Genomic DNA, 19,767 nt, shown 5'->3' with positions numbered 1-19,767 from the left:
CTTCCTTCCACCCCTTCCTTCCACCCCTTCCTTCCTTCCACCCCTTCCTTCCCCCACCCCTTCCTTCCTTCCACCCTCCCTTCCTTCCATCCACCCCTTCCTTCCCCCACCCCTTCCTTCCCCCACCCTTCCTTCCTTCCACCCCTCCCTTCCTTCCATCCACCCACCCACCCCTCCCTTCCTTCCTTCCACCCACCCCTTCCTTCCCCCACTCCTTCCTTCCACCAACCCACCCACCCCTCCCTTCCTTTCATCCACCCCTTCCTTCCACCCACCAACCCCTCCCTTCCTTCCACCCACCCCTTCCTTCCACCCACCAACCCCTCCCTTCCTTCCACCCACCCCTCCCTTCCTTCCATGCTCCCCTTCTTTCCGCCCACCCCTTACTTCCATCCACTCCTCACTTCCTCCTTCCTTCCTTCCTTCCTTCCTTCCACCCACCCCTTCCTTCCCCCACCCCTTCCTTCCACCCACCCCCTTCCTTCCCCCACCCCTTCCTTCCACCCACCCTTCCTTCCTTCCACCCCTCCCTTCCTTCCACCCACCCCTCCCTTTCCTTCCTTCCACCCACCCCTCCCTCCCTTCCACTCACCCCTTCCTTCAAGGGGGAGAAGTGGGGGGGGGGGTAAAAATACAGCTCAGCTGCGAGCTGACCCCCCTCCCCCCAGAAGAAAACATTGTCTACAGCCCTGTACTTTGGCAATTATAATTTTCCAAGAATGTACAGCGATGACCACTTAGATGTCCTCCTGGAGGACACCCCATCCTCCTGGTCACAGCAGACGTTTCCTTTGTGGGATTGGTTGATGATCGACAAACATCACTGCAAAGAACATAAATACAGTTGTGACCAAAATTATTCAACCCCCACTGAAATTGAGTGTTTTGGCCAGTTTGACATTGCTTTTGATCATTCAGTCATCTTGCTTACATTTACATTAAAGAGGCACTTGTAGGTCAGACAAATATAACATAACAGTTATAATGAAATAACCACAAATGTCTTTTCTGTGCTCACAGCATTATCAGTTTTATTCAACCCCCAAGTGACATTCAATCTTAGTACTTAGTACAGCATCCTTTTACAGTTATAACAGCTTTTAAACGTGAAGCATAGCTTGACACAAGTGTCTTGCAGCGATCTACGGGTATCTTCGCCCATTCTTCATGGGCAAAGGCCCTCCAGTTCAGTCACATTCTTAGGCTTGCGCACTGCAACTGCTTTCTTTAAGTCCCACCAGAGGTTCTCAATCGGATTTAAGTCTGGTGACTGCGATGGCCACTCCAAAATGTTCCAGCCTTTCCTCTGCAACCATGCTCTAGTGGACTTGGAGGTATGCTTGGGATCATTGTCCTGTTGAAAGGTCCAACGTCTCCCAAGCCTCAGGTGTGTGACGGACTGCATCACGTTTCCATCCAATATCTCCTGGTACTGAAGAGAATTCATGGTACCTTGCACACGCTGAAGCTTCCCTGTACCTGCAGAAGCAAAACAGCCCCAAAGCATGATTGACCCTCCACCATGCTTCACAGTAGGCAAGGTGTTCTTTTCATCATAGGCCTTGTTCTTCCTCCTCCAAACATAGCGTTGATCCATGGGCCCAAACAGTTCTAATTTTGGTTTCATCAGTCCACAGAACACTATCCCACAACTTTTGTGGTTTGTCCACATGGCTTTTGGCATACTGCAGTCGACTCTTCTTATTCTTTGGAGACAGCAAGGGGGTACGCCTGGGAGTTCTGGCACAGAGGCCTTCATTACGCAGTGTGCGTCTTATTGTCTGGGCTGAAACTTCTGTACCCACATCTGACAAATCTTTTCTCAGTTCCTCAGCAGTCACACGGGGACTTCTCTCCACTCTACGCTTCAGGTAGCGCACAGCAGTCGAAGTCAGCATCTTCTTTCTGCCACGACCAGGTAGCGTTTCAACAGTGCCCTTTGCCTTGAATTTGCGAATGATGCTTCCTAAGGTGTCTCTTGGTATGTTTAACATCTTTGCAATCTTCTTATAGCCATTGCCCTTCCTGTGAAGAGAAATCACCTCTTCTCTTGTCTTCCTGGACCATTCTCTTGCCTTCACCATGTTTGTAACCACACCAGTAAATGTCTAGAAGGAGCTGAGTATCACAGTCATTTTAAAGCTGCCTAATTGGTGCTTATTATGCTTGATTGCTGCTCGGTGACATCCACAGGTGTTTTCAATACCTGATGGAAAGCACCTGTATGAACCTCTGTTCTTCAGAGTGGTAGTCTTTAAGGGGTTGAATAATTGTGGCAATGAAGAAACCACATAAGAACCATTTACTACTGTATTACATAAACAATTGATGTCATTTTAGTTGCATTTGGGTAGTTACAACGTCCTTGTAGGATTTGATTCTGAATACAATTCCAAATGTACACTATAGTCCCTAAACCCCTTTACAGCATTGGGGGTTGAATAATTTTGGTCACAACTGTATATAAGAGACTAAAGCCGAATAAAAGAAGTCGTTTCCTTTCATCACCAAAATGACCTCCCTGTCCGTCCTGCGTAGCTGTGCAGCTGGGAAACTGACAGCTGAATGACAGCAATAATTGGAGGTATAAAAGCCAGCCGCCCGAAGCTACAACCTGCCCATTAGGAGGCGACTTTGTTCCCTGCCCCCTGTGCCCTCTGTGCCCCCTGTGCCCCCTGTGCCCCCTGTGCCCTCTGTACCCCCTGTGCCCTCTGTGCCCTCTGTGCCCCCTGTGCCCCTCTGTGCCCTCTTTGCCCCTGTGCCCTCTGTGCCCTCTGTGCCCCCTGTTCCCTCTGTGCCCTCTGTGCCCCCTGTTCCCTCTGTGCCCCCTGTGCCCTCTGTGCCCCCTGTGCCCTCTGTGCCCTTGTGCCCTCTGTGCCCCCTGTGCCCCCTGTGCCCTCTGTGCCCCCTGTGCCCCCTGTGCCCTCTGTGCCCTCTGTGCCCCCTGTGCCCTCTGTGCCCCCTGTGCCCTCTGTGCCCTCTGTGCCCCCTGTGCCCTCTGTGCCCCCTGTTCCCTCTGTGCCCTCTGTGCCCTCTGTGCCCCCTGTTCCCTCTGTGCCCCCTGTTCCCTCTGTGCCCCCTGTGCCCTCTGTGCCCCCTGTGCCCTCTGTGCCCCCTGTGCCCTCTGTGCCCCCTGTGCCCCCTGTGCCCTCTGTTCCCTCTGTCAACCGGACCGATAATACACATCGAGGAATGGCATCGATCGATCGGTCCGCTCTTCCCTCTCCCACTCTTGTCATCCTTCTTCCTCACTCTTCTCCCCAACCCCCCGCCATCCTTCTCCTCTCTCTCTCTCTCACTCCTCTCCCCTTCTCTTCTCTTTCACTGTCTTCCCTCCTCTTCCACATCCCCTCCCTCAGCTTTCTTCTCTTTTTCTTTTCTCTCCCTCTCTCCTTTCCCTTTTTCTTTCTCTTTTGTACCTCTTCTCACTCCTCCTCCCCCTCTCATCATTTCTTTCTTTCTTTCTTTCTTCTTTTCTCTCTCTGTCTCCTGTTTCTCTTCTTTCTTTCCTCCTCCTCTTCTCTCCTCACTTCTCCTTTCTTTCCTCTCCTCCTTTCCCTTTCCTCCTCCTCCCCTTCCTATCCAGGGCGGACTGACAACTCATGGGGCCCCCGGGCAGTAGGGGATCATGGGGCCCCTATGTCCTTGCCCAAACTCAAAAAGCCTATGAAAAAGGTACCAGGGCATCTCATGGGGCCCCCCACTGACCCGGGCCCTCAGGCAGAGTTAAAGTCGCCCCTGTTCTATCCTTTCTCTTCCTTCACTTTCCTAATCTTATCGCCTCTCCTCCCTTCCAATTCCTCATCTTCTCTCCTCTCCTCTCTTCTCTCTCCCTCCTCCAATCCTCACCTTCTCTCCTCTCCTCTCTTCTCTCCTCTCCTCTTCCCTTTCTTTCTCTCTGTTTCTTTTTTTTTTACCGTCTCCTCTCCTCCTTTCCCTGTCTCCTCCTTTCTTCTCCCTTCCTTCCTATCCCTTCTCCCCTACTCTCCACCTTTCCCTTTCTCCTCCTCTCTCCTCCCTTCTCCCCTTCCTATCATTTCTCCCTCCTCCTCTCCTCCTCTCCTTTCCTCTCCTTTCCTCTCCTCCTCTCTCCTCTCCCTCTCCTCTCCTTTCCTCTCCTCTCCTTTCTCTCCTCTCCTCTCCTCTCCTTTCCTCCCTCCTTTCCTCTCCTCTCCTCTCCTCTCCTTCCTTCCTCTCCTCTCCTCTCCTTTCCTCTCCTCTCCTTTCCTCCTCTCCTCTCCTTTCCTCTCCTTTCCTCTCCTCTCCTCTCCTTTCCTCTCCTTCCTCTCCTCTCCTTTCCTCTCTCCTCTCCTTTCCTCTCCTTCCTCTCCTCTCCTCTCCTTTCCTCTCCTCTCCTCTCCTCTCCTTTCCTCTCCTCTCCTCTCCTCTCCTTTCCTCTCCTTTCTCTCCTCTCCTTTCCTCTCCTTTCCTTTCCTCTCCTCTCCTCTCCTCTCCTTTCTCCTCCTCTCCTCTCCTCTCCTTTCCTCTCCTCTCCTCTCCTCTCCTTTCCTCTCCTCTCCTCTCCTCTCCTTTCCTCTCCTTTCCTCTCCTTTCCTCTCCTCTCCTTTCCTCTCCTCTCCTCTCCTCTCCTCTCCTTTCCTCTCCTCTCCTTTCCTCTCCTCTCCTTTCCTCTCCTTTCCTCTCCTCTCCTTTCCTCTCCTCTCCTCTCCTTTCCTCTCCTCTCCTTTCCTCTCCTCTCCTTTCCTCTCCTCTCCTCTCCTCTCCTCTCCTTTCCTCTCCTCTCCTTTCCTCTCCTCTCCTCTCCTCTCCTTTCCTCTCCTCTCCTCTCCTCTCCTTTCCTCTCCTCTCCTCTCCTCTCCTCTCCTCTCCTCTCTTTTCATTATAACCACCATCTGAATTATGAATCTCATACGCTGATAATTTGTTCAGGAAATTTCTCTCTATAAAATATCATATAAAAATGGAAACACTCAGCGTGATAAAGAATACAATGAGCCCAGTATAGTACTTTGTGCCCCCCCAGTGTTACCCCCCCCCCCAGTGTTACCCCCCCCCCATATCATCCTGACACTGAGCTCCAGCACCCCCTCCTCTCCATTACCACTTCTCTCTGACTGTCAGCATCCCCTTCTGTCCAATAGGCCGGCTCCCTGGGCTCCCACAGAGTGGAATTGCTGGATTCCGGTTCTGGAATCGTTCTTCACACGAAGTCCATGTTCTAGAACAGACGGTTCCGTTCATCGCTCAGATTGAGTTATTGTACGGGAAAAGGACAGCAGGCATCATGAAGACCACCGCCAGGCCCCCCTCCCCCTCCTCTTCCCGGGAGAAATCATTAATTGCAGCAAAGCCAAAAATAAATTACTTGAAACGTGAAGAATGTTTTTCAATTACATTTTGTACGGATTTTTTTTTTTCTCTTCAAGAAGTTCCAACTTCTTGTTAAGTTTTCAGCAACTTTGAGGATTTTCCCTTTTCTGAATGTATGAATGTTTGTATTCCCTTCCCCGGCCCTTCTACCTTCTGCCACCACCATGAATGCCTGGTGCTTGTGCAGTTCTAGTTCACAAATGTCTGACACAGATCAGCCCCCTGCTGCAGCCACCTTGTGACTTGCTACGAAGGTGCAATGGTCGCTGGGGGAGGGGAGACTGAGGAAATGCCTCCTCCTCCTTCTACAAAGTTACAATGTACAGTCTGATCACTGGGGGACACATGATATATGTCATCCTGTGCACTGCCGATTCTCCATTGCTCCTCTGTCTCCAGTGACCCCTGTGCTCTCCTCTGTCACCAGTGACCCCTCTGCTCTGCTGAGTCTCCAGTGACCCCTGTGCTCTCCTCTGTCACCAGTGACCCCTGTGCTCTCCTCTGTCTCCAGTGACCCCTGTGCTCTTCTTAGTCTCCAGTGACCCCTGTGCTCTGCTGAGTCTCCAGTGACCCCTGTGCTCTCCTCTGTCACCAGTGACCCCTCTGCTCTGCTGAGTCTCCAGTGACCCCTGTGCTCTCCTCTGTCTCCAGTGACCCCTGTGCTCTTCTTAGTCTCCAGTGACCCCTGTGCTCTCCTGAGTGTCCAGTGACCCCTGTGCTCTCCTGAGTCTCCAGTGACCCCTGTGCTCTCCTGAGTCTCCAGTGACCCCTGTGCTCTCCTGAGTCTCCAGTGACCCCTGTGCTCTCCTCTGTCTCCAGTGACCCCTGTGCTCTCCTCTGTCTCCAGTGACCCCTGTGCTCCCCTGAGTCTATAGTGACCCCTATGCTCACCTCTGTCTCCAGTGACCCCTGTGCTCTCCTGAGTCTCCAGTGACCCCTGTGATCTCCTGAGTCTTCAATGACCCCTGTGCTCTCCTCTGTCTTTAGTGACCCCTGTGCTCTCCTGAGTCTTCAATGACCCCTGTGCTCTTCTGAGTCTCTAGTGACCCATGTGCACTCCTCTGTCTCCAGTGCCCCCTGTGCTCTCCTGAGTCTCTAGTGACCCCTGTGCACTCCTCTGTCTCCAGTGACCCCTGTGCTCTCCTGAGTCTTTAGTGACCCCTGTGATCTCCTGAGTCTCCAGTGACCCCTGTGCTCTCCTCTGTCTCCAGTGACCCCTGTGCTCTCCTCTGTCTTCAGTGACCCCTGTGCTCCCCTGAGTCTATAGTGACCCCTGTGCTCTCCTGAGTCTATAGTGACCCCTGTGCTCTCCTCTGTCTCCAGTGACCCCTGTGCTCTCCTCTGTCTCCAGTGACCCCTGTGCTCTCCTCTGTCTCCAGTGACCCCTGTGCTCTCCTCTGTCTCCAGTGACCCCTGTGCTCTCCTCTGTCTCCAGTGACCCCTGTGCTCTCCTGAGTCTCCAGTGACCCCTGTGCTCTCCTGAGTCTCCAGTGACCCCTGTGCTCTCCTCTGTCTCCAGTGACCCCTGTGCTCTCCTCTGTCTCCAGTGACCCCTGTGCTCTCCTCTGTCTCCAGTGACCCCTGTGCTCTCCTGAGTCTCCAGTGACCCCTGTGCTCTCCTCTGTCTCCAGTGACCCCTGTGCACTCCTCTGTCTCCAGTGACCCTCTGTGCTCTCCTCTGTCTCCAGTGACCCCTGTGCTCTCCTCTGTCTCCAGTGACCCCTGTGTTCTCCTCTGTCTCCAGTGACCCTCTGTGCTCTCCTCTGTCTCCAGTGACCCCTGTGCTCCCCTGAGTCTATAGTGACCCCTGTGCTCTCCTGAGTCTATAGTGACCCCTGTGCTCTCCTGAGTCTCCAGTGACCCCTGTGCTCTCCTGAGTCTCCAGTGACCCCTGTGCTCTCCTCTGTCTCCAGTGACCCCTGTGCTCTCCTGAGTCTCCAGTGACCCCTGTGCTCTCCTCTGTCTCCAGTGACCCCTGTGTTCTCCTCTGTCTCCAGTGACCCTCTGTGCTCTCCTCTGTCTCCAGTGACCCCTGTGCTCCCCTGAGTCTATAGTGACCCCTGTGCTCTCCTGAGTCTATAGTGACCCCTGTGCTCTCCTGAGTCTCCAGTGACCCCTGTGCTCTCCTCTGTCTCCAGTGACCCCTGTGCTCTCCTGAGTCTCCAGTGACCCCTGTGCTCTCCTCTGTCTCCAGTGACCCCTTTGCTCTCCTCTGTCTCCAGTGACCCCTGTGCTCTCCTGAGTCTCCAGTGACCCCTGTGCTCTCCTCTGTCTCCAGTGACCCCTGTGCTCTCCTCTGTCTCCAGTGACCCCTGTGCTCTTCTGAGTCTTCAGTGACCCCTGTGCTCTCCTGAGTCTCCAGTGACCCCTGTGCTGTCCTGTGTCTTCAGTACTCCCTGTGTGCTCCTTTGTGTCTCCAGTGTGCCCCTGAGAGCCCCCATGTCTCCAAGTGCACCCCTGAATACCCCTGAGTCTCCAAGCAGCCTCTAGTATGCCCACAATTATCTGGCCTTCCACACTCCGCCATTAGTACTCCCTGCTAACTCTCTGTCCTCAGGTACATATCTGCAATCACCTGGACTATCCATGTCTCCATGAATACAGACCCAGTACAGATGGATACAGACCTCACTCGTGTCTTTGTTCTAGTGGAGGTCTGGGCACTACAGTGGCTACGTGGTTAGCACTTCTGCTGAGCAGCACTACAGTTGTCCGTTCGAATCCCAACCACTGAGCCACCCTCCTGGAGTTTGAATGCTTCCTTCCACACTCCAAAGACATGCTGGTGGGGCCATTGGCTCCGGTCTAAATTGGCCCTAGTATGTGAATGTGATGTAGAGACCCTAGATTGTAAGCTCCTCGAGGGCGGGGACTGATGTGAACGTACAATAAATGTGTGTAACACACTGAATACATTGACAGCAATAGAGACGTAGCTGTAATAAATAAATAATAGTGATGATGGTCACCAGGAACGACGGTGAGGGAAGCTCTAGAACAGAAAGTGAGGGAAGCTCTGGAACAGAAAGTGAGGGAAGCTCTGGAACAGAAAGTGAGGGAAGCTCTAGAACAGAAAGTGAGGGAAGCTCTAGAACAGAAAGTGAGGGAAGCTCTGGAACAGAAAGTGAGGGAAGCTCTGGAACAGAAAGTGAGGGAAGCTCTGGAACAGAAAGTGAGGGAAGCTCTGGAACAGAAAGTGAGGGAAGCTCTGGAACAGAAAGTGAGGGAAGCTCTGGAACAGAAAGTGAGGGAAGCTCTGGAACAGAAAGTGAGGGAAGCTCTGGAACAGAAAGTGAGGGAAGCTCTAGAACAGAAAGTGAGGGAAGCTCTGGAACAGAAAGTGAGGGAAGCTCTGGAACAGAAAGTGAGGGAACTCTTTTTCCAGTAACGGCAATCCAGGAGGAGATATTTCCATCCACTTTCTGCTGGGAAGGTAGTGAAGGGGCATGAATGGTGAAAAAAAATACCCCCAACAACGGCTTGAATCCTTCTTTAGTCATTTCCAAAAAAAAAGAAAAGTTTTGTCTTCAAACTTACTTTAACCGCCTCCCACCCGCCATATAAGGAAATGATGGGCGCAAGGCGGTTCTCTCGTTCTGGGAGGACGTCAGATGACGTCCTCCCGCTCTAACCGCGCATGCGTGGATCCGGGAGTGCGCAGCGCGGCGATCGGTGGTGCGCTGTGTCCCTGGGACACAGAGGATCACCGATCAACGGAAAAAGCCGAAGACGTCGGCTCGGTCATGTGATCAGCTGTGTCCAATCACATCTGATCGCATGTAAGTAAGGAAATGCCGCTTATTGGCCGTCACACTGACAGAGGAGAGGAGAGCCGGTAATCTGCATTCCTCAGAGGGGACATCTACACTGATCATCAGGGCACTGATGATCAGTGCGCCCTATCAGTGCCACCTGCCAGTGCCCATCAATGCCACATATCAATGCCCATCTGAGCTGCTTTTCAGTGCCACCTATCAATGCCAGTCAGTGCCACCTATCAGTGCTGCCAATCAGTGCCGCCTATCAGTGCCAGTCAGTGCTGCCTATCAGTGCGCATCAGTGCCCGTCAGTGCCGCCTAACAGTGCCAGTTAGTGCCGCCTAACAGTGCCAGTCAGTGCCGCCTATCAGTGCCATGTATGAGTGCTGCCTTTCAGTGCCCATCAGTGATGCCTGTCAATGCCCATCAGTGCCACCTACCAATGACTCCTCATTAGTGCCACCTATCAGTGCACATCAGTGCAGCCTATCAGTGCCCATCAGTGCAGCCTCATTAGCGCACATCAGTGAAGGAGAAAAATCACTTATTTACAAAATTTCATAACAAAAACTAAGAAAAAAGTTTTTTTTCAAAATTTTCTGTAGTTTTTGCTTTTTTTTAACAAAAAATAAAAAATCCCCGAGGTGATTAAATCCCACCAAAAGAAAGTTTTATCTGTCTCAAAAAAATGATAAAAATGTCATATGGGTACAGTGTTGCATGACTGCGCAATTGTCATTCAAAGTGCGACAGCGCTGAAAGCTGAAAATTGGCCTGGACAGGAAGGAGTGACAGTGCCCGGTAGGCAGGAAGGGGGTAGAAGTGCCCTGTAGGCAGGAAGGGGGTAGAAGTGTCCTGTAGGCAGGAAGGGGGTAGAAGTGCCCTGTAGGCAGGAAGGGGGTAGAAGTGCCCTGTAGGCAGGAAGGGGGTAGAAGTGCCCTGTAGGCAGGAAGGGGGTAGAAGTGCCTGAGGGGCAGGAAGGAGGTAGAAGTGCCCGAGGGGCAGGAAGGGGGTAGAAGTGCCCGGTAGGTAGGAAGGGGGTGACAGTGCCCTGTAGGCAGGAAGGGGGTGACAGTGCCCGGTAGGCAGGAAGGGGGTGAGAGTGCCCGGTAGGTAGGAAGGGGGTGACAGTGCCCAGTAGGCAGGAAGGGGGTGACAGTGCCCGGTAGGTAGGAAGGGGGTGACAGTGCCCAGTAGGCAGGAAGGGGGGGACAGTGCCCGGTAGGTAGGAAGGGGGTGACAGTGCCCGGTAGGCAGGGGGTGACAGTGCCCGGTAGGCAGGGGGTGACAGTGCCCAGTATGAAGGGGGTGACAGTGCCCGGTAGGCAGGGGGTGACAGTGCCCAGTATGAAGGGGGTGACAGTGCCCGGTAGGCAGGGGGTGACAGTTCCCGGTAGGAAGGGGGTGACAGTGCCCAGTATGAAGGGGGTGACAGTGCCCGGTAGGCAGGGGGTGACAGTGCCCGGTATGAAGGGGGTGAAAGTGCCCGGTAGGCAGGGGGTGAGAGTGCCCGGTATGAAGGGGGTGAAAGTGCCCGGTAGGCAGGGGGTGAGAGTGCCCGGTAGGCAGGGGGTGAGAGTGCCCGGTAGGCAGGGGGTGAGAGTGCCCGGTAGGCGAGGGGTTAAACCAGTTGCCGTGGTTCCAGTAGGAAAGTATCAACTCTAAACGGGCGCCACGTGTCGATGAATTTCAGATTCGTAGTGTAGCGTTTGGCTCTTCGTCTGTGGCTGGTAACACAGCCCCACGCGTTTCAATCCATCACCCCTTTGTTATTCTCTGAGGTGGAAAATCCTCATTGCCTCTGGAAGTCGGCCGCCAGGCAAAGATTAAAAAAAAAGAAAAGAAAAAAGGAAACACAAATCATCATTTCTACCCCGAGATTAATGGAACTCGGTGATACATTTCAGCATTCATTATTGCCTTTCTGCCCAAGTCAGATATATTTCCTTCGCTGAATGAATTTTCTCTCTTTGTAAAACTCCTTGAAACTTTTTTTTTTTTTTGCCAGGAATATTGTGGTTTTCTTCATTCCAATCATTTATATTCTGTGAGATTTTGTGAAAATACATTATTTCAAGTCTATGCAAAATATTAGAGTTTACCAGTCCTTAGATGTGGTGGCTGCATTGGTTTTCTTTTTTTGGGTTTGTTTTTTTCTCTTTATCTTCACCCGGTGACTCTGACAGTGACAGACTTTCTGCCTTACGGTGGCTACGCTCACCCCTCCACTGTATCAATGGAGAAGCAGCATAGTTACATAGTTAGTCTGGCTGAAAAAAGACAAAAGTCCATCCAGTTCAACCATTAAAAAAAAACAACTTATAATCCGACACCCACAGATGATCCAGAGGAAGGCAAAAACCTGGCAAAACACGATCCAATTTGCTCCTGCAGGGGAAAAAAATTCCTTCCTGATCCCTAGAGATCAGGCACCCTTGGCCACCCTTGGCCACCCTTGCCAACCCTTGGCCACCCTTGGCCACCCTTGGCCACCCTTGCCAACCCTTGGCCACCCTTGGCCACCCTTGGCCACCCCTGGCCACCCTTGGCCACCCTTGGCCACCCTTGCCAACCCTTGGCCACCCTTGGCCACCCTTGGCCACCCCTGGCCACCCTTGGCCACCCTTGGCCACCCCTGGCCACCCTTGGCCACCCTTGCCAACCCTTGGCCACCCTTGGCCACCCCTGGCCACCCTTGGCCACCCTGTGGGGAGGGTGGTGTTAGATGGACTGGTAGGTTTAGATGGACTTTACAGAAGTATCTAATAAATGGAATCCGGACTCCAGCTAACACGTTCCTGACCATAGGATGTCCATGGGTGTCCTTAGGTTGAGGTGGTTACAACGAGATGATGGCTGCAGCTATAGGACTCACCCCACTATCTCTTTCCTGTAAAGTAAAGGTCACCCTTGCCAATGGATGGATTGTACAGCCCCCCACCACCCTCTTGCCACTCGCCTGTGCTTCTCCGGGCTCTCCCGTGCGATCCGAGAGCCCGGCATCTGATCCGGTGGCGGCGTTGGGATACCACAGAGATGGCCAAGGACCATCCGTTCCACGGCCACAGCATTAAAAAAATTTGCAAAGGCAGCCATTTTATTCTCTAGGGTCTCTGCTGATATATATATATTTATTTATTTATATACACTACTGTATATTGCCAAAAGTATTGGGCCCATCCTCCCAGTCATGTGATTCAGGTGTTCCAATCCCCTCCAAATCATGTGATTCAGGTGTTCCAATCTCCTCTAAATCATGTGATTCAGGTGTTCCAATCCCCTCCCAATCATGTGATTCAGGTGTCCCAATCCCCTCCATATCATGTGATTCAGGTGTTCCAATCCCCTCCCAATCATGTGATTCAGGTGTTCCAATCCCCTCCCAATCATGTGATTCAGGTGTTCCAATCACCTCCATATCATGTGATTCAGGTGTTCCAATCCCCTCCATATCATGTGATTCAGGTGTTCCAATCCCCTCCCAATCATGTGATTCAGGTGTTCCAATCCCCTCCCAATCATGTGATTCAGGTGTTCCAATCCCCTCCAAATCATGTGATTCAGGTGTTCCAATCTCCTCCCAATCATGTGATTCAGGTGTTCCAATCCCCTCCCAATCATGTGATTCAGGTGTCCCAATCCCCTCCATATCATGTGATTCAGGTGTTCCAATCCCCTCCCAATCATGTGATTCAGGTGTTCCAATCCCCTCCCAATCATGTGATTCAGGTGTTCCAATCACCTCCATATCATGTGATTCAGGTGTTCCAATCCCCTCCATATCATGTGATTCAGGTGTTCCAATCCCCTCCATATCATGTGATTCAGGTGTTCCAATCTCCTCCCAAACATGTGATTCAGGTGTTCCAATCCCCTCCCAATCATGTGATTCAGGTGTTCCAATCCCCTCCATATCAATTGATTCAGGTGTTCCAATCCCCTCCATATCATGTGATTCAGGTTATTCCAATCCTCTCCATATCATGTGATTCAGGTGTTCCAATCCCCTCCCAATCATGTGATTCAGGTGTTCCAATCCCCTCCCAATCATGTGATTCAGGTGTTCCAATCCCCTCCAAATCATGTGATTCAGGTGTTCCAATCCCCTCCATATCATGTGATTCAGGTGTTCCAATCCCCTCCATGGACACAGGTGTATACAATCCAGCCCCTAGACATGCAGACGGTTTCTACAAACATTGGTGAAAGAATGGGTCGCTCTCAGGAGCTCAGTGACTCCAAGCGTGGTCCCGTGATAGGTGGCCACCTGGGCAATAAGTCCATCCGTGACATTTCCTGGCTACTAAATATTCCACGCTCAACTGTTAGTGGGATTATAACAAAGTGGAAGCAACTGGGAACAACAGCCACTCAGCCACCAAGTGGTAGGCCACGTCACATGACAGGGCGGGGTCAGCGCATGCTGAAGCGCACAGTGCGCAGAAGTCGCCAACTGTCTGCAGAGTCAATAGCTAAAGACCTCCAAACTTGGTGTGGCCTTCAGATGAGCCCAACAACAGTGCGTAGAGAGCTTCATGGAATGGGTTTCCATGGCCGAGCAGCTGCATCCAAGCCTTCCATCACCAAGTGCAATGCAAAGCGTCAGATGCCGTGGTGTAAAGCACGCCGCCACTGGACTCTAGAGCAGGGGGGGCGTGTTCTCTGGAGTGACCAATCACGCTTCTCTGTCTGGCAATCCGATGGACGTGTCTGGGTTTGGCGGTGGCCAGGAGAACGGTACTTACCTGACTGCATTGTGCCAAGTGTAAAGTTTGGTGGAGGGGGGATTATGGTGTGGGGTTGTATTTCAGGGGTTGGGCTTGGCCCCCTAGTTCTAGTGAAGGGAACTCTTAAAGCGACATTTTGGACAATTTCATGCTCCCAACTTTGTGGGAGGAGTTTGGGGATGGCCCCTTCCTGGTCCAACATGACTGCCCACCAGTGCACAAAGCAAAGTCCATAAAGACATGGAGGAGCCAGTTTGGGGTGGAGGAACTTGACTGTCCTGCACAGAGTCCTGACCTCAACCCCATAGAACACCTTTGGGATGAATTAGAGCGGAGACTGCGAGCCAGGCCCCCTCCCCCGACATCAGTGCCTGACCTGACAAATGTGCTTCTGGAAGAATGGTCCAACCTTCCCATAGACACCCTCCTAAACCTTGTGGGGGGCCTTCCCAGAAGAGTTGAAGCTGTTATAGCTGCAAAGGGCGGGGCCAACTCAATATTGAACCCTACGGACTAAGACTGGGGGGCCATTAAAGGTCATGTGTGTGGGAAGGGCGGGGCCAACTCAATATTGAACGCTACGGACTAAGACTGGGAGGCCATTAAAGGTCATGTGCGTGGAAAGGGTGGGGCCAACTCAATATTGAACCCTACGGACTAAGACTGGGAGGCCATTAAAGGTCATGTGCGTGGAAAGGGTGGGGCCAACTCAGTATTGAACCCTACGGACTAAGACTGGGGGGCCATTAAAGGTCATGTGCGTGGAAAGGGCGGGGCCAACTCAATATTGAACCCTACGGACTAAGACTGGGGGGCCATTAAAGGTCATGTGCGTGGAAAGGGCGGGGCCAACTCAATATTGAACCCTACGGACTAAGACTGGGGGGCCATTAAAGGTCATGTGCGTGGAAAGGCCGGCCGACCAATACTTGGGGCAATATAGTGTATATAAAATGTTTGTGGGAGTTCTGAGTCATTTTCTAGCAAATAAAACTGATTTTTACATGTAGGGGAGAAATGTCTCAACCCTCTAACTGCCACTTTGACACTTTTACCAGACAGCTTGGTCTGTTACAGGAAGTTGAAATAAAACAGACTAAGGGCTTGTATACATATGTGGTTGGGGGGGAGGGGGCCGTTGAGCCACATTTATAGACGTCCTCCCCGCTCCCTGCTTGTGCATGCTCCCTGGGAGCGTGCAGCACCGCGATCTGGTGTCCTCCGGACACAGTGGAACACCGATCGTTGTACAGGAGCTCTGTGCGAGGTCCCGATCATGTGATCACTGATTGGCCAATCAGTGATCACATGAAGAGTAGTAAGCAAGATGTCACTTCTGACATCATTGCATACTATGTGTGAAATCTGTGAATGATCACAGAGGTCACATGGTACAGGGCCATTCACAACAGCCTTGTACCATGTGACAAACTGTGACCAATCACAGCTCCTTGCAGTATTTCTCAATGGCTGCAGGAATGCAGCCAGAGAGAAGGAGAAATGATTGACTTTATAGCCTTTATGGGTGTAAAAGCAATCACAGTAAAAAAAATCTTCATCACCCCCCACAAGTAGTATTTTTTTTGTTTTACTAAAAAGATAATTGAATACATTTTGGCCAAGATGTATGAAGAAAGATTATTTATTTGCACAATTTTATAAGAAAAACACTTTTTTTTCAACATTTTTGGACTTTTTCATTTACATAGCAAAAAATACCACCAAAATAAAGCTTTATCTGTCAAAAAAAAATGCTAAAAATGTCATCTGGGTACAGTGTTGCATGACCGCGCAATTATCATTCAAAGTGTGATAGCGCTGAAAGCTGAAAATTGGCCTGGACAGGAAGGGGGTGAAAGTGTCCGGACTGGAAGGGGGTGAAAGTGTCCGGACTGGAAGGGGGTGAAAGTGTCTGGACAGGAAGGGGGTGAAACTTTCCAGACTGCAAGGGGGGGGGATGAAAGTGTCCGGACTGGAAGGGGGTGAAACTGTCCAGACTGGAAGGGGGTGAAAGTGTCTGGACTGGAAGGGGGGTGAATGTGTCCGGACTGGAAGGGGGGGAAAGCGTCCGGACTGGAAGGGGGGGAAAGTGTCCGGACTGGAAGGGGGGGGGAAAGCGTCCGGACTGGAAGGGGGTGAAAGCGTCCAGACAGGAAGGGGGGGAAAGCGTCCGGACTGGAAGGGGGTGAAAGTGTCCGGACTGGAAGGGGTGAAAGTGTCCGGACTGGAAGGGGGTGAAAGTGTCCGGACTGGAAGGGGGGGAAAGTGTCCGGACTGGAAGGGGTGAAAGTGTCCGGACTGGAAGGGGGTGAAAGTGTCCGGACTGGAAGGGGGGGAAAGTGTCCGGACTGGAAGGGGTGAAAGTGTCCGGACTGGAAGGGGGTGAAAGTGTCCGGACTGGAAGGGGGGGAAAGTGTCCGGACTGGAAGGGGTGAAAGTGTCCGGACTGGAAGGGGGGGGAAAGTGTCCGGACTGGAAGGGGGGGAAAGTGTCCGGACTGGAAGGGGGGGAAAGTGTCCGGACTGGAAGGGGGTGAAAGTGTCCGGACTGGAAGGGGGGGAAAGTGTCCGGACTGGAAGGGGGGAAAGTGTCCGGACTGGAAGGGGGGAAAGTGTCCGGACTGGAAGGGGGGGAAAGTGTCCGGACTGGAAGGGGGGGAAGTGTCCGGACTGGAAGGGGGGGAAGTGTCCGGACTGGAAGGGGGGGAAGTGTCCGGACTGGAGGGGGAGGAAAGTGTCCGGACTGGAAGGGGTAAATAGTGCATTTGGCACCAGTATTAGCGGCGTGTGTCTAGGCATGCGCATTCACCTGCACATCTGTATGTGCCTTGGAGCTCCATTCTTACTATGGGCAGATCTTCCCTGACAGTAGTGGGCTGGGAGAGTCAAATTTACAGTATGAATATTTATGTGGTCCCAGCCAATCCCTGGAGGAGGATGACCAGTTGGTGGCCGGGACTGAGCATAAATAGGCCTGGATCAGATCCCTGCCTGAAGGGCTGCGGCCCTTTTGGGCAGTCCAGCTGAGCTTGTTTATTTTCTCATCGACGTCTCAGCTGTGCTAGCTGGGGGCTTATTCTACTGAACGTTTCTGGAGCTGACTGAGGGATTTCCCTTTGGGGCCATTTTACTGTTCTTCAGAATATAGGAGGAGGGCACACCGTGGCCAGTGGGAGTAGAAAACGCCTAGCATCAGTGGGAAAAAACAATGGCCCATCATTGATTTTAGTAGGAGGGATAGTGCCCCATTGGTGGCATTCAAGTAAGGAACAGTACCCCATCATAAGTGTCTGTGGGAGGAATGGTGCCTCATTATTGGTGTCAGTGAGAGGAATGGTGCCCAGTCATTGCTGTCTGTGGTTGGAATGGTGTCCTATCACTGGTGTCAGTGAGATGAAAGGTGCCCCACCATTGGTGTCTGTGGGAGGCATGGATCCCCATCACTAGTGTCTGTGGGAGGAATGGTGCCCCATTATTAGTGTCAGTGAGAGGAATGGTGCCCAGTCATTGGTGTCTGTGGTTGGAATGGTGCCCCATCATTGGTGTCAGTGAGAGGAATGGTTCCCCATCACTGGTGTCTGTGATTGGAATGGTGCCTCATTATTGGTGTCCATTTGAGGAATGGTACCCCATCATTAGTGTCTGTAGGAGGAATGATGCCCCATCATTGGTGTCAGTGGGAGGAATAGTGCCCCATTATTGGTGTCAGTGGTTGGAATGGTGCCTCATTATTAGTGTCTGTGGTTGGAATGGTGCCCTATCATTGGTGTCAGTGGGAGGAATGGTGACTCATCATTGGTGTCAGTGGGAGGAATGGTGCCCCATCATTAGTGTCTGTGGGAAGAATGGTGACCATGCGTTGCTGTCAGTGGGAGGAATAGTTCCCCGTCATTGGTATCTGTGGTTTGAATGGTGCCCAGTCACTGGTATCTATGGTTTGAATGGTGCCCCATCACTGGTGTCAGTGAGAGCAATGGTTTTCTGTCACTGGTGTCAGTGGGAGGAATGGATCCCCATCACTGGTGTCAGTGAGAGGAAAGCTGTCCCATCATTGGTGTCTGTGGTTGGACTGGTACCTCATCATTAGTGTCTGTAGGAAGAATGGTGACCCATCATTGGTGTCAGTGGGAGGATTACTTCCCTGTCACTGGTATCTGTGGTTTGAATGGTGCCCCATCACTGGTGTCAGTGAGAGCAATGGTTCTCTGTCACTGGTGTCAGTGGGAGGAATGGATCCCCATCACTGGTGTCAGTGGAAGGAATAGTGCCCCACCACTGGTGTCAGTGAGACGAAAGGTGTCCCATCATTGGTGTCTGTGGTTGGAATGGTACCTCATCATTAGTGTCTGTAGGAAGAACGGTGCCCCATCGTTAGTGTCAGTGGACTGAATGGTGCCCCAAGGGATAAAGGCAAGCAAAAGGGCCACATCTGACCTGGGGGCAGCAGTTTAGAGATCACTGCCCTAGACTAATCATTGAGCCAGAAGAGTGACTGAGACAGTGTTCCTGGGTAGGGCACTCATTGGGGAAGGAACCCTGGGAGAAAATCAGCTGGTCCTTTTGAGGGCAGGAGCATATTTCAATCAGATTTCACACATCAAGCGGAGGTGGGCTCCATGGATGCCCGCACCTGAGTGTAGTGGGCCACAAGAGCGGGTAAGATAGGCGTTTGGACCAGTGCTCTAAGCAACTAACCTGAAGGCAATTTCAACATATGAAGTGACGAAATCTGAAAAGCAATAAATGCCTTGCAATACCTGTTAGCTTTGCCGTGTGCCTAATGGCAGAACTTCGGAAGACACTTGGGACTCGGTTGAACTCGATGGATCTGTTTTTTTTCATCCAATGTTACCACCATTGCCAGCTCCTTGCCCCGTTAGACTTCTCCATCCAGATTCTGAGATACGGAAGACACTTGGGACTCGGTTGAACTCGATGGCCCTGGTTTTTTTTCATGCCATTGCCAGCTCCTTGCCCCGTTAGACTTCTCCATCCAGATTCTGAGATACGGAAGACACTTGGGACTCGGTTGAACTCGATGGCCCTGGTTTTTTTTCATGCCATTGCCAGCTCCTTGCCCCGTTAGACTTCTCCATCCAGATTCTGAGATACGGAAGACACTTGGGACTCGGTTGAACTCGATGGACCTGTTTTTTTTTTCATGCCATTGCCAGCTCCTTACCCCGTTAGACTTCTCCATCCAGATTCTGAGATACGGAAGACACTTGGGACTCGGTTGAACTCGATGGCCCTGTTTTTTTTTTTCATGCCATTGCCAGCTCCTTGCCCCGTTAGACTTCTCCATCCAGATTCTGAGATACGGAAGATACTTGGGACTCGGTTGAACTCGATGGCCCTGTTTTTTTTTTCATGCCATTGCCAGCTCCTTGCCCCGTTAGACCTCTCCATCCAGATTCTGAGATACGGAAGACACTTGGGACTCGGTTGAACTCGATGGCCCTGTTTTTTTTTTCATGCCATTGCCAGCTCCTTGCCCCGTTAGACTTCTCCATCCATATTCTGAGATACGGAAGACACTTGGGACTCGGTTGAACTCGATGGCCCTGTTTTTTTTCATGCCATTGCCAGCTTCTTGCCCCGTTAGACTTCTCCATCCAGATTCTGAGATACGGAAGACACTCGGGATTCGGTTGAACTCGATGGACCTGTTTTTTTATTCATACCATTGCCAGCTCCTTGCCTCGTTAGACTTCTCCATCCAGATTCTGAGCTACGGAAGACACTTGGGACTCGGTTGAACTCGATGGACCTGTTTTTTTTTCATGCCATTGCCAGCTCCTTGCCCCGTTAGACTTCTCCATCCATATTCTGAGATACGGAAGACACTTGGGACTCGGCTGAACTCGATGGACCTGGTTTTTTTTCATGCCATTGCCAGCTCCTTGCCCCGTTAGACTTCTCCATCCAGATTCTGAGATACGGAAGACACTT

The sequence above is a fragment of the Staurois parvus genome, unplaced genomic scaffold, assembly GCF_062004578.1.
Source record: "Staurois parvus isolate SC_StPar_1 unplaced genomic scaffold, SC_StPar_1.0 ptg001173l, whole genome shotgun sequence".
In the NCBI taxonomy this organism is placed as follows: Eukaryota; Metazoa; Chordata; class Amphibia; order Anura; family Ranidae; genus Staurois; species Staurois parvus.
This window is presented reverse-complemented; position numbering follows the sequence as displayed.